Source organism: Salvelinus alpinus, chromosome 7, assembly GCF_045679555.1.
Source record: "Salvelinus alpinus chromosome 7, SLU_Salpinus.1, whole genome shotgun sequence".
NCBI lineage: Eukaryota > Metazoa > Chordata > Actinopteri > Salmoniformes > Salmonidae > Salvelinus > Salvelinus alpinus.
In genome coordinates, this window is record NC_092092.1 from 35,638,458 (window position 1) to 35,653,556 (window position 15,099).

Genomic DNA, 15,099 nt, shown 5'->3' on the forward strand with positions numbered 1-15,099 from the left:
TCCAATTTGCTTACCGCCCCAATAGGTCCACAGACGACGCAATCGCAATCACACTGCCCTAACCCATCTGGACAAGAGGAATACCTATGTAAGAATGCTGTTCATCGATTACAGCTCAGCATTCAACACCATAGTACCCTCCAAACTCGTCATTAAGCTTGAGGCCCTGGGTCTCCATCCCACCCTGTGCAACTGGGTCCTGGACTTTCTGACGAGCCGCCCCCAGGTGGTGAAGGTAGGAAACAACATCTCCACCCCGCTGATCCTCAACACTGGGGCCCCACAAGGGTGCGTTCTCAGCCCTCTCCTGTACTCCCTGTTCACCCATGACTGCGTGGCCATGCACGCCTCCAACTCAATCATCAAGTTTTCAGACGACACTACAGTGGTGGGCTTGATTACCAACAACGACAAGACGGCCTACAGGGAGGAGGTGAGGGCCCTCGGAGTGTGGTGTCAGGAAAATAACCTCACACTCAACGCCAACAAAACAAAGGAGATGATCGTGGACTTCAGGAAACAGCAGAGGGAGCACCCCACTATCCACATTGATGGGACAGTAGTGGAGAAGGTGGAACGTTTTAAGTTCCTCGGCGTACACATCACGAACAAACTGAAATGGTCCACCCACACAGACAGCGTGGTGAAGAAGGCGCAACAGCGCCTCTTCAACCTCAGGAGGCTGCAGAAATTTGGCTTGTCACCGAAAATACTCACAAACTTCTACAGATAGCACAATCGAGAGCATCCTGTCGGGCTGTATCACCGCCTGGTATGGCAACTGCTCCGCCCACAACCGTAAGGCTCTCCAGAGGGTAGTGAGGTCTGCACAACGCATCACCGGGGACAAACTACCTGCTCTCCAGGAAACCTACACCACCTGATGTCACAGGAAGGCCAAAAAGATAATCAAGGACAACAACCACCCGAGCCACTGCCTGTTCACCCCGCTATCATCCAGAAGGCGAGGTCAGTACAGGTGCATCAAAGCTGGGACCGAGAGACTGAAAAACAGCTGCCATCAGACAGTTAAACAGCTATCACTAACATTGAGTGGCTGCTGCCAACATACTGACTCATCTCCAGCCACTTTAATAATTAAAAATTGGATGCAATAAATATAACACTAGTCACTTTAAACAATGCCCCTTTATAGAATGTTTACATACCCTACATTACTCATGTACTCTATACCATCTACTGCATCTTGCCTATGCAGCACGGCCATCACTCATCCATATGTTCATATGTACATATTCTTATTCATTCCTTTACACTTGTGTGTATAAGGTAGTTGTTGTGACATTTTTAGATTACTTGTTAGATATTACTGCACATTCGGAACTAGAACCACAAGCATTTCGCTATACTTGCATTAACATCTGCTAACCATGTGTATGTGACCAATAAAATTTGATTTGAATGTTTTTCCTATACAAATTAGGGATTTTGTTAACATAACTTTTCAGTCAGAAATGGCTGTAATTACGATGCAGCTTCAGCAACACGGACAGTGTGATACGCACTGTTGATTTTTCTTTGTTGGTCGCTGCAGCAGGGAAGGAAGCGAGATAAATGGGTGCTAGTTACACAGTCACTCGCAGTTTTTTTTAAACACAACGCAGCAAGTCTGAGCCAGGCCCAGCACAATCAAAGCAATTGCGGTTGGACTCCCTCTAGTCATTTGTGTATCTTAATTATTTCATCAAACAGTTCGCTTAAAGCTCAGTGCATATACTTGTTTTGATTCAAATGTGTCTATATATGGAAAAATACACCTTTAAAAATTTAGACCAATCGATTGGTCGAGAGAACAGATGACTCTTGGTCGACCAAGATTATTTTGGTCAGAGACAGCCCTACTTTTTATGTCTGTTGGTTTACTGACTATGAAACTCAATATTCAATCTGCACAAAAAGGAGAAGACAGATAGATCTGAAAAAGTCTCTTCTGCAAAAGTGGGGCCTCTTTGGACCTCTCCAACCACCTTCATTCACCAAGAGACAGTACTGCAAAACACACACCAACACGCACACACGCTATCCTCTCACACTTGTCACCACAGAGGCCTCTGGAGTGGGGGTGCCTGCTCTCTGTCTGTCCAAACATTATACATTTCCTCTGCATTCTCTCTGCAGAGACTTGGCCAGCTGTGCTTTACGTGCTGAGAGGAGTGGCTCCCTCCAACCATGGTGGCTTATGAACAAATGCTTTACGGCTCCTATAAAACACATTCAGAGCATACAGTTCATCACTAAAAAAGTCCATATGAGCAGGGGCCATTTCTATACAATCACCTGGATGTGTTGCAGGGATCTATGAAGATCTTCCGTATGTGTGTGTGCGAACACGTGTATGTGTGTGTTTGTGTGTGTGAGAATGGGTGTGCCTGCGTGAGTGTGTGAGAAATGAACATAAAGAGAGAACAAATGTGTGTACGTGCACGCACCCACACGTGTGTGTGTGTGTGTGTGTGTGTGTGTGTGTGTGTGTGTGTGTGTGTGTGTGTGTGTGTGTGTCAGCGTACTTGGAGTTCAGTGCAGATGAGAAGGTTAACATTTTCCAGCGGGGTGGTGGTGCAGTGGGGCTGCCGCTGTGTGTTGTGTGTGTGTGTGTGTGTACCGGTGGCCTCCCTGGTCTTTGATGTGGGAGTGGGCACGCTTGCACTGCACATAAGCACACAGCCAAGACAACGCAGGAGTGGCTTCGGGAGAAGTCTCTGAATGTCCTTGAGTGAACCAGCCAGACCCCGGACTTGAACCCGATCGAACATCTCTGGAGATACCTGAAAATAGATGTTCAGCGACACTCCCCATCCAACCTGACAGAGCTTGAGAGGATCTGCAGAGAATGGGAGAAACTCCCCAAATACAGGTGTGCCAAGCTTGTAGCATCATACCCATGAAGACTCGAGGCTGTAATCGCTGACAAAGGGTCTTCAACAAAGTACTGAGTAAAGGGTCTGAATACTTATGTAAATGTGATATTTACGTTTTTTATTTTTAAAACATTTGCAAACATAAAAATGTATATACATATTTTTTTGGGTTCATTATGGGGTATTGTGTGTAGATTGATGAGGGAAGAAAACAATTGAATCCATTTTAGAATAAGGCTGTAACATAACAAAATGTTTAAAAAGTCAAGGGGTCTGAATACTTTCCGAATGCACTGTAAATGCCTATAAAAACGGTGGGACGGTGGGCATAAAAATGCCTCTAACTGATGGGATACACAAGCTACATTACTTGCCCAATGACAACAGTTTAATCAAAATGGACTGGTTGATTAAAGTAGGGAAATATGTGTTTCAACAACGAGCTGCAGTTTTGGAATAATTGCATCCCGTCTATTTTCCGCTTAGGCTACTTTGCGAACTGATAATGCCATTTAGAATTGGTATATATAACCCCCTAAACATAGACAGGTTCCACACTGAAAATATGCAAAAACATTTGTTTGATAAAGACAAAGATCATATTTTCATCAGAATCACCAAGCCTAGGCCTACTCACCAGACAGATGTCGCGGCTGTAATTTATCATCATGCAGTGTTCCATTTGGAATTGATTAATCCATTAAGAAAATACAAAAAAACGGGCAAAATAAACAAAATCGAACATCTGTAGGCTTATATTGAAAATAACACATATTTTGGTTTGTAACCCTGAAAATTGTTTATTTCAATGCACCAAACGGAGCCCCTTTTCAAATTATCTCTCTTTGACAATAACTGTTCCAGACGCGTGAGATGCGCAACACTTTGCACTGCCAACTTTTTTTCATTTGGAAAAATATTGTTATATTACATCATGTTTTTGCTATAAAAGAGATGTGTCTTGACTGTATAACAAAACAAGGCTATGCCTTTGCACAGCCATAGGCTTTTACAAGCAAGCGCCACTGCTGAGGTTACTGCCTTTTTGAAGATTGTGTTCCACGATACAATATAACCAGCTGATATTATAGATTCAATAATTGAATCTTAAAGGCAATAGTTTTTTATTGATTGAATATATATGAGGCAATTTAGCAATTTGTTTTGATTTGTTATCTGTAATGGTTATGATAAATTAGGCATTGTTGTGCACTTTCTCATATTTTTTCCATTGCTGGCCTTGCCCTTCTAAAAACATATATTTTTTCCATTACAAGTACTTGAAAAAAATCATGGGAGTAGTCGAACAGTCCAAAAACGTCAAATGCCCATCCCTAGTATAGAAGTTCATACCCTGTCTATATCCGTATTAAAATGAATGCACAGCACATATAGTCCAGTAGCAAAGGTCAAATGAACAATTCATTTTAAAATGCCCCTCGGGTATGCTTTACAATGTCTATACATCCGAATTGGGACTGTCTACGGTCTACACCCCATACTTTAAGAAGGATTTATTCCAACAGTCAATTACAATGGCTCTTTATATGTGGACCCGCAGGCTTACTGTCTGATGTGCTAGAATTAAACTGCCTATCAATGCCTTAATTAAATGCCATAATTCAAATCTTTATGACTATACTACAGCAAGAAGAAAAGAGAAGAGCTTTGTATAGTAAGGTATAAGGTGGATGTGGAAGTCACAGTATCTATAGTCATCACCACAGTAAGGAAGGGAGGAGTACTGTAAAGCATAAATTTAAAAAAAAGTTTACACTCTAAAATGTGCTCAATGTTAAGGTCACCGTCCATGGCAAACAAATAGCTATCTACCTGTTCTGAGGGTGGTGGGGAAGCCTTCAACACCATTCAAATACACAGTATTTTACCTAATTTCAAGATTCACAATGAGGTGCTCTGAAAACACACAACAGTTGCACTGAGGAGGAAATACATTGCCATTTAAGACATGAATGTATGGTGAAGTGGGACATGTATAGTGCAATGAATGCACATCACACCATTTCCCCTGTTGAATGACGTAATGTGAAGGAAACAATGCGTCCTTGGGAGAATCTCAATTGCATTTCCTTGAATCTTCTCTCTTCTGCCTTCTTCTCAAAACCCATTGGATGAGAAGGTCAGAGGAGAGAGGACGTGAGGAATCAAGGAAATGCAATTGAGATTCTCCTCATGTTCAAATAAAATGGCTGCTCCTCTCCTAGACCCTCTACTCTCCTGTGTCCACCTGTCCTCTAGTCTGATAGGATACATGCTCCCCTGCACGTCGCCATCCCCGGAGGCATGCGCTTCGCCCCTTCACACCGCAATGTCTTTTCACTTAATTGCATTTTTGTCAAACCTTGTAAAGGATCTGTGCGGGCGGCGGAGTGGCAGCCATGTGGAGTCGCGCATCACTTGGAAGGCCCGGTTACACATCATAAACGGCAATGCCTCTTCCCCATCTGGCAGGGGCAAGGCTGTAAAAGAGAATGTTATTGTGAAACTCGCTCGACGGCTCATAGCCGATCAATGGGGTGTAAAAGGGAGGGGGAGAGCGAGAGAGAGAGTGAAGGGAGAAACATGCAGGCCAGGCAAGGGCGTTTTCACATAAAATCCCAAAGTTCAGAGTTGGGTATTAAACATTCGGCCCATCACTCCCCTGCTTGTGTTGCATGTCCTTAAGACAACACCAGGAAGACCGACTGTGATGCCCAATACCCTTGCAGACTGTTCACTGTGTGAGTTCGAAGCACAGACCCAAGTGAATCGATCCAGCCTCTCCTTATACTTCCAGCATCTCACTGCTCTGCTATAGTCCTGTCCCACAATTCACTAATATGCTGACTGTTAGTAGAACTCAGGCAGGGTGTCTAGTGGTTAGAGCATTGAGCCAGTAACCAATGCTGGATCGAATCCCCGAGCTGACAAGGTAAAAATCTGTCGTTCTGCCCCTGAACAAGGCAGTTAACCCACTGTTCCCTGGTAGGCTGTCATTGTAAATAAGAATTTGATCTTAACTGACTTGCTTAGTTAAATAAAGGTTAAAAAAAATCTTATAATAAAATATACTCTGTGCCAGAAGGGAGGAGGGCCCAGGATATATATGGCATGTTTACTCACCATGTCAGGGTGCTAGACTGCCATGCTACATAAAGACTGTGCTGGGTTGGATGAGATTTATAGGCCCTGTAGCCTGGGCCAAGGAACTAGGAAGAACCACAGGCCTGCAGTGCTGCTGCTGGACTCCAAATGAGTGGGGAGTGTGAGCAGGGAGTGTGTACTGGCAGGCACTGTTAATCACTGCAGCTCTAGTGGGGGAGTCAGGAGTCTAGTTCGCTAAATGTAGGACTACTGTGACACTCAAGGTGCATGTTTCCCTCCTAAAACTACAGGTTTAGGATCAGATTACTTTCCTAAATAATCCTATCTTTAACAATTAGGGGAATTAAATAATATCTGACCCTGGACTGGGGCAATATGGGACTGCAGTGAGCTACCTTAATGGTGCTCTATGAGGATCCCAGTTATGCCCATTAGTAAGGAGGAGAACATCACATCCATTGCATGGGGCGGCAGGTAGCCTAGTGGTTAGCGCGTTGGGTCAGTAACCGAAAGGTTTCTAGATCGAATCCCCGAGCTGACAAGGTAAAAATCTGTTCTGCCCCTGAACAAGGCAGTTAACCCACTGTTCCTAGGCTGTCATTGTAAATAAGAATTTGTTCTTAACTGACTTGCCTAGTTAAATAAAATTTAAAAAATCATGAACATGATAATTGACTGGGTTAGACACCTGCTAATGGGTTGAGCCTGTGCTGAGCTAAGTGTCACTACACAGGAAGAGCTGTCACGGAGGCTCTCCGCGCTGACTCTCATGCCTCTGTTTTCATCCTCCTAGATCTATCTGCTGCCTTCGACACTGTGAACCATCGGTTCCTCGTCTTCACCGTCACAGAGCTGTGCATCTCAGGCTTTGCACAATGTTGGATTGCATCCTACCGGACAGGCCGCTAGTTAGTACCAGGTGACGTGGAGAGGATCTGTGTCTGCACCACGTGCTCTCACCACTGCCTTGGCAGGTCCCTAATAACATTCAAATACAAATGCTACTGGTGTCCCCCAGGGCTCGATTCTAGGCCCTCTTATTCTAGGCCCTCTTAGTCACTCGGCTCCGTCAAATCCTCACATGGTCTCTCCTATTATTGCTATGCGGATGACACTCAACTACTTTTCTCCTTCCCCCTTCTGACACTCAGGTAGCGGCACAAATCTCTGCATGCCTCGCAGATATCTCAGCTTGGATGTCTGCCCACCACCTCAAGCTCAACCTCGACAAGACGGAGCTCCTCTTCTTCCCGGGGAAGGCCTGCCTCCACTAAGACCTCTTTCCATCACGGTTGACAACTCCAGTGTCCACTTCCCAGAATGCAAAGAGCTTTGGCGTGACCCTGGACAACAAACCCTCTGTGGTTCTCTGCAAACATCAAAGCAGTGACTCGCTCCAGCAGGGTCATGCACCACAACATCCATAGAGCACGACCCTACCTCACACAGGAAGCTGCACAGGTCCTAATCCAGGCACGTCATCTCCCGCCTGGACTACAAGTTCTCCCATGTCACGCGCTGCTCTGCACACTCCACTGGCATCCAGTCGAAACTTTGAAAGTTCTTGAAATTTTCCGAATTGACTGACCATGTCTAAAAGTAATGATGGACTGTCATTTCTCTCTGCTTATTTGAGTTGTTCTTGCCATAATATGGTCTTTTACCAAATAGAGCTATCTTCTGTATACCACCCCTACCATGTCACAACACAACTGATTGACTGAAATGCATTAAGAAGGAAAGAAATTCCACAAATGAACTTTTAACAAGGCACACGTATTTATTGAAATGCATTTCAGGTGACTACCTCATGAAGCTGGTTGAGAGAATGCCAAGAGTGTGCAAAGCTGTCATCAAGGCAAAGGGTGACTACTTTGAAGAATCTCAAATCTAAAATATACTTTTTTGGTTACTACATGACTCCATGTGTTTTGATGTATTCACTATTATTCTACAATGTAGAAAATAGTTTTAAAAAACTTTTTAAAAACTTGAATGAGTAGGTGTCCCCAAACTTTTGACTGGTACTGTACTTAAGTATAAAAAGTAAAACGTAATTGTAACAATATACTTAATTACAAAAAGTTTGCTTAATACATTCCATATATTAAGCAAACCAGATGGCACTGTTTTCTTGTTATTTAAATGTATGGATAGCCAGGGGCACACCCCAACACTCAGACATAATTTACAAACAAAGCATTTGTTTTTAGTGAGTCCATCAGATCAGAGGCAGTAGGGATGTTATCTTGATTAGTGCCTGAATCGGACCATTTTCCTGCCATGCTAAGCATTTGAAATGTATCAAGTACTTTTGGGTGTCAGGGAAAATGTATGAAGTAAAAAGTACATTGTTGTCTTTAGGAATGTACTGGAGTAAAAATATAAAAATATAAATAGTAAAGTAAAAGTACAGATACCCCAAAAAACTACTTAAGTAGTGCTTGAAAGTATTTTTTACTGAAGTACTTTACACCACTGCCGTTCTGCCACCTCCTCCCTACGGGAGGTCAGCTCAGCTCAGCCCAGTCAAAGCTATTTTTCTATCCTTGCACCTCAAATGGTGGAAGCAGCTTCCCCCGAAGCTAGGACAGCAGAGTCCCTGCCCCCTTCCGAAAACATCTGAGACCCTACCTCTTCAAAAAGAATCTTAAATCATCTTAAATAATCCCACAACCCCCCCCCCCCTCATGAAAAATTATTAAAATAACACCCTTGCTTTTCCTGACCTAACACTTGCACTTGATAATCTGAGAAGATCATTGTATGTCCCTCTCACTGTAATAAGGATGGTTTGTCCACCAACACCAACTCTATAATAAAGGATAGTCAACCTGCAAGACAAAATGAGGAAGGCTAACATACAACAGCACGATGAGATGAGAACACTGCAAATACACTGACCACAAACACAGGCCTGTTAACACAGAAGCCTAGGTGTCAAGTGATGTACACGCTTTCCTTGACAGGACTGATAAAGTGTGACAACAGTTAAGAAATAAGATGGTAAAATAAGAAGTACAAAGTGCAACATCTCAGTGGTCTGCACACACTGTTACTGTAAACATTATTGAGTGCCATGCTTCCATAGCTGAATGTGATATGCAAAGAATGAACTGTGCCACACAAACCAAGTACTCAATGAAAAAAGCTAAGTCCTGGCACTCTTACCGGCAAGTGTTTATTCACAAAATCTTAAGCATCTGTTTATTTTTAAAACGGGGGTGGTAGGAGATTTATTTCACGTTAGTATTGTTTTAAATGGACATTGTTGCGAGTGAACACAAAGGTTTGAATGGGTCAGAACACTACTCCCAGCCATTCTCCATTGTTCCCAGCCAGGACCTTGCCTTTGGCTGCTTCCCTAGGGTGGCTCAGCCCCAGCACCACGGCAGCGCATTGAAAAGTTATTCATAGAGCCAGCACTCCGCGCGAGGCGAGCTCTAACTGCACCGTTCCCCCAATTTATGATCTCTTAGCCCTTTAAAGGTTGATTTTATATTTGCCTGAGAGGTTTTGGACGGCATCCCATTAGTTAGAAGGGGAAAAAAGAAAAAGGAGGTTGTTTTGCTAACCTTTAATGCACTTGTACGTGAACTGTGTCCAACAATAAGTAAAATATTTATTGGGCAGGGTGAGTCATTGGCGTGCGTACTGAGAGGGGAAGAGAGGAGAGGTCAGCGGCTCAGCGCCCAGCACTCTGTGTCTGTCAGCGGTCAGAAAGCCCCCACACAGGAGTGACCGGGCCCCGTCATTAGCCCCGTTTCCTAATGGATCCCATCTGAGAACTAATTTGTTGGAATGACGAATGGCGTAGACAATATATTTTAGGAAGGGGGCTAAATTACTTTTCCAACTGCAGCACGCATCTAGATTAGGGTCAGATTAGAGACACTCTACAAAGAGAATGAGGTAGTGTGTTGGCCAGACAGAAGAGTCTGGATGAAGTAGCCTACTTGGGGTTTTACCATTAGAACGGGTCAGAATATCTCATTCATGCATTATTTCTCTCTGACTGTTTGGTGTGCTTCTGTTTGTGTATTTTGCATTATTAAAAGATAAAATCTCAGACAAAGCTCTCAGATAGACATGCCAGTAACTGACTCTGCTGCTCCTCACCACAACAAAGATTCACTTTCAGCTACCACTTTTCCCCGAGCCACAGAGACAGACTAGAGATATGAGTGGCAAACATATCGACCGGTCTGGACATTCATACATCCCCTCACACATCTCTCTCGCTGTAGCATGCGTCTTGCTTCTGTAGAAGAAAACTTCTGGCCTCTTTATCTCCGGGGTGATGCATGGAAGACGGTGAGGAAAAGCGGAGCTGATTCTGACCAACTCCTCCACAGCTGCAGCAACAGTGTACTTTTAACCCTTTACACTCGTGGGAATTGGCTTATATGGATAGGGCTACATTGAAATGTTTCTTACAGAAGGAATATGAAAAGCCTATGCATACGCATGGTAGCAATTGTAAGGGAACAGATTGGAGATGATGGGAAAATTATTAGAGCAAAGTTGAGGACAACATTTCACCTGACACAAGACTGAATCCAAACATTACACTGTTGATTTTATGTGCATTTTACATTTACTGTACTTTTCACAGCATTAATTGATAACGATATCTGAAAATACTCTGGATACAGTCAGTAACATGTTCAGAATATTACTGGAAAATGTGGGGTAGGTGCAACATAAGCAAAAAAATTACAAGGATATGAGTGAGAGGACTAACTGGTGTCTCCAAGTGGCCACACACACACACACCTTTCCAAAGTGTGCACAGTTCCTAAGTAATTTCAATGCACTTTCATGACTCAAAGAAGAGTCTTCAACTATTAGGTGCTTCTTTTTTTTTAGCTCTCCAAGCTGTGCCGTTGAGAAACTAGAGCAAGCACACTTCAAGTTGTTTTGTTTGGAACACAACCCTGCATCCCCACCGTCACACAATTACTGTTGTTGTTAACAAACATAAAATAAATAAAAAACATATAAATCACGATCTGGGTCAGGTGGGCATAATTTGAATGCTTGTTCTATTGCCATCATGACTCGCTAAGTTATAAAATCCAATCTTACAGTGTTAGGCTTTCACAAAGGCAATTCAGAGAAACAGATCGTCATTTTGGTGCGCATAGAAAGGAGTCATGAGTGCATTCAGGTGCGTGTTCCACAGCAAATTTTCTTCACAATACAGTGGGTTTTGACCAGAGGTGGTCGCCTCCTCTTGACAACGCTTCGCTCTCCAACGCTTAGCTTGAAATTAGCATGAAACAGCGCAACTTTTTCAACCGCTCCGCTAGCAGGGTTTCGACGCTCACCTTCTCACAATCCCCCGCACATTTCTCTGTGTGCCCTCGTTGAAAATGAATGGGGGCGTAAATTCTCCTGCTGAATTCGTTGTTTGTGAAAACCCTACAACAGACAAACATAGGCTCATTCTGTTCAGAACAACCCAAGGTATGACGCCATATCATCTTGTAACTGTGCATCAAACACAGTAGGGCTGGTCGATATGGCCAAAATATGTCATGGTATTTAAAAAGAACTTGGACGATATTTTTTGTTTTTGAATAATAAAAGTTCTAAATTTGCTTTATGAGTAGTGCGTGACCCTAGAGTGACAACACATACATTCTAAGTGATTTCAATGGGGCATTCTAGGTGATTTCAATGTTTTATACTGTTCAATTCAACCCAAAATAATTTATCAATTTCTGCATTTCCTGCACTCATTTGAGATAATTTCCAAACGGCCAAGCAGGGCTGCACGATATGGGCAAAACATCTAGGCTTTATTTTTAAATAAATGTTGCAATTGCCATTTTACACTTGGATGAACTGTTGGAATCATGGAAATATAATGAATATTCTAATTCTATAGTTAGAATATAATAGTGGGCACTTTGAATACAGTGTTGTTTGACATGACAACAAATTAAAATGCCAGGGAGGAGTTGTGACAGGGTAGGAACCAAAGTGTTGATACGTTGTTTTTTCTAGGGAACCCTATAATCTACCTAATTTAGCTAACATTCTTGCTTTGTGTATTCCTCTTTGATTTAGAAGATACTGTTTCACAAACAACATGCGCTCACTCATTAGCTAGATAGTGATTAGCATTAGCAGCTAACAAGATTTAGGCCCAAGTTGCAGAGAACAAACTAGCTGTTTGCAGATGTAAGAAACACAAACAAATAATGTAATTATAGAATGCTAGTGGATTTATATTAAGAAGCAAAGTGAAAACAGCATCGTTGTAATCGACATTGGTGCTTGTGCTGCATTGACCATGCAGACTGAACGTAAGTGTCTCGTAGTCGAGAAACAACGAATGTGCTCCTTGAGTGACAGGGGGCGGGGCTAGGTCTGTGTGGAAAGTTCCGTCAAGAGAAAGAGACAACTTAAATAGCGAAGTAAACTATAAAAATGGACGTTGCACACAGCATATCACATTTAACAAACCAAACATTCAAATAACGTTATAGAAGGTAAAGTAAAAACCCAAACCGGTCGGTGCATCAATACCGGTATATCGTAAAATACGGTATACCGCCCAGCCCTAAAACACAGTGATTATAAATGTTGGCACTGTTTATGACATGAGTTTTATGATATGGAAATGTGAAGTGCACATTTGGACTCAGATGTTTACTTGTATGACATCAAAGTGGTGTTTATTATAATCCTCAACGTCTCATCTTTCAAAATACATAGAGTCCTCTTAATATACAGCATTTCCCTCACTCAGACAAACAAAACATTTAGGGGAGGAATGGGAGCAACTACTTGTCGCGTGAGGTTCTCAAGTTCAGAACGGCCGTCAGTCAAAACCCATACAGCGCTGTGAAGTGCAGAGCTCTGACGTAATGTATAGCATGTTACTGTACAGCCACTGCGTTCCAATTTAGACACTTATCAGTGACTAAATCTGCCATTTTCAACCCGTATACGGGGTACGAGTATAAAGGGCTACAGCACACATTTTCAGGGGATTTTTCTTAATGTATTTGCTGGAGTTTTTTTCCTCTTTCTGCAAACAAGCATAACGGACCCCTTTGTGTAGCCAAGCAAATTAAGCTAGGTTGCTCCGATGTCAGTTAAACCATTTTCTGGGTAAACAGAGCACCGCAGGGCTTAAATGGCTAGGTTTATTTCAGAGATTGTTTGGGACAGAATTTAACACAACCTGAGACATTTAGAGCGACAACCTGCAGGCTCCAGGACTGACGTCAAGCCAGAGTGGTTATTTTTAGCAGGGAGGGAGTAAAAATTTGCAAGTTCCACTGTCTTTTTATAGGGGGAGCTAAGCACTAGTTCTGACCAGCTAAACCAATTCATACTGACCCAGCTATTCATATTGCTTTGCATCATGCAAACTAAACTAGAAAGGTATCTTTATTTCTGACTTTGAACTGGGTTGATGGATAGCTACCAAATGCATTCATAAAAGTTGCAGTAGTACACCGTTTACCTACGAAATATTAGTTCTCTCTAAATCTATGGAACATCCCCTCGTCTCTCCTCTGTAGAAGTGTCACTGCTGCAGTCAGAGTGCTGCAGGACAGAACAGAATCGAACAGAATAAGAAATCAATAATCCCCATTTCAAACTACACAACAGTTCCTCTTTGAATGAAAGCCGTTGGTACAACTGGAGGGGAAAAAATATCTACTTACTCAAATTCAGCCAGTGAGTAGAGAATTGAAGAATTGCATACCACCCATTTAGTGCAGAGCTTTGGCTGACATCTATGCAACCCCTAAAATGGATGTGTTTGGTGCTTTCAATCGATGACATCATCTGTGCACACTGGCAGGCCTGTGAATGTGAAGCCACTAGCTGCTATATAAACCCTTCACAGTGCTCTGTGCAGCAGAGACAGAACCTGGCGAGACATCTGTGGCCATAGTTTCTATTTTGAATAAAAGTGCTGGTAGGCAGGAGTCTTTGGACATATTTTGGGTACTTACGGGTGAGCTATGTAAATAAGGGGCTCATGCGTTAAGTGGGTGTGAAATACTTGAACCCCAGAGGATAGGGGATGTGCGTCACCACTTGTTTCCGTCTCCTTTATAAAACGTCTCATCAACAACAGTGAGGAACCAATAAACCTTCTACTTGTTTCCTTGCCCTTAACAAGCAACAGAAAGTCCATTATATATTTGCACATGCACTTGCAATGCAAAGCAGCAAGAAACAAGAGGAGAGAAAAAGCAGTGAAAACAGGGTTGCTAGTGGAAACAGGAAACAATCTGTAGGTGTGACGTGAAATGAGGAACATGCATACAGAACATATACTGTAGCCTACACCCAAGCATCATCAAGTCCTCAACATATATTTTGGACACATATATTGCACATTTCTCTATGGTTCGTCTTTGTAAGACGACACAGAGCAGGCAGCAAAAAAAAGCAGTGCATCTCTGACAGTAATCAGAGAGAAGGATTACATCATTTTAGGCACACCAGACTGAAGCACTGCTGTAGCTACCCCAGGCAGACAGAAATACACACTGTCTGAATAGAGAAGCTGTGCATAACAATACAGTCCAACTATAAACATGAACCTGTTCAAAGGATACGACTGCATAAATAACTAAAGGTATGAATGTTTCAACAATGAATAAACCAAAATGTGCAATATGGCTGTTTACTAATGAATTTGAGAAGCATACTGTAAGTAAAGGGAGTTCTGGGGAGAAATCCTCAGTGCGCATACTATTCATCTCAAACTATCAAAGCCACAAATCAAACTCGGCTGCCAAAAACACAAATTGCCACACAAGCGAGGCGTGCCTGCCAAGAACAGTTAGGCATTTCATAAGAACGGAACAAGAATTAGGTTTCTCAATATCAGCCTGGCGTGGGAGCCGACACAGAGAATGAGGGGTCAAATATAGGAGGTGAGTGACTGCCTGACTGCCCTGGTTCTGGTGCTTCCATCATACTCCCCTCCGCTCCATGCTGCAGTACTTATTCTTATTTCTATCCTGCTGTAATTATCTGTGGCTATCTGCAGCTCAGGGAAATCAAAGCTGTGGCCTAAAGGCTCTCAGCACTGTGCTGTGACCGGACAGGACGGATGATGTCATCGGAGAAAGGC

At 42.8% G+C, this 15,099-nt stretch overlaps 1 protein-coding gene and 1 long non-coding RNA gene across 9 annotated transcripts in view; one reads left to right on the forward strand and one right to left on the reverse strand.

Annotated features, from left to right (window-relative positions):
• LOC139580899 (renalase-like) overlaps positions 1 to 15,099 on the reverse strand; it is a 51,707-nt gene that overhangs the window by 15,876 nt on the left and 20,732 nt on the right. The gene's annotated exons all lie outside the window — the stretch shown is intronic.
• Positions 1,652 to 10,133, forward strand: LOC139580900 (uncharacterized). 2 transcript variants are annotated; one of them, XR_011676117.1, is made up of 3 exons: positions 1,652 to 2,947; positions 6,778 to 6,903; positions 7,136 to 10,133. It is a non-coding gene; the product is annotated as an uncharacterized lncRNA (long non-coding RNA). The 2 variants fall into 2 exon arrangements; XR_011676116.1 differs by having other exon boundaries at positions 1,652 to 2,875.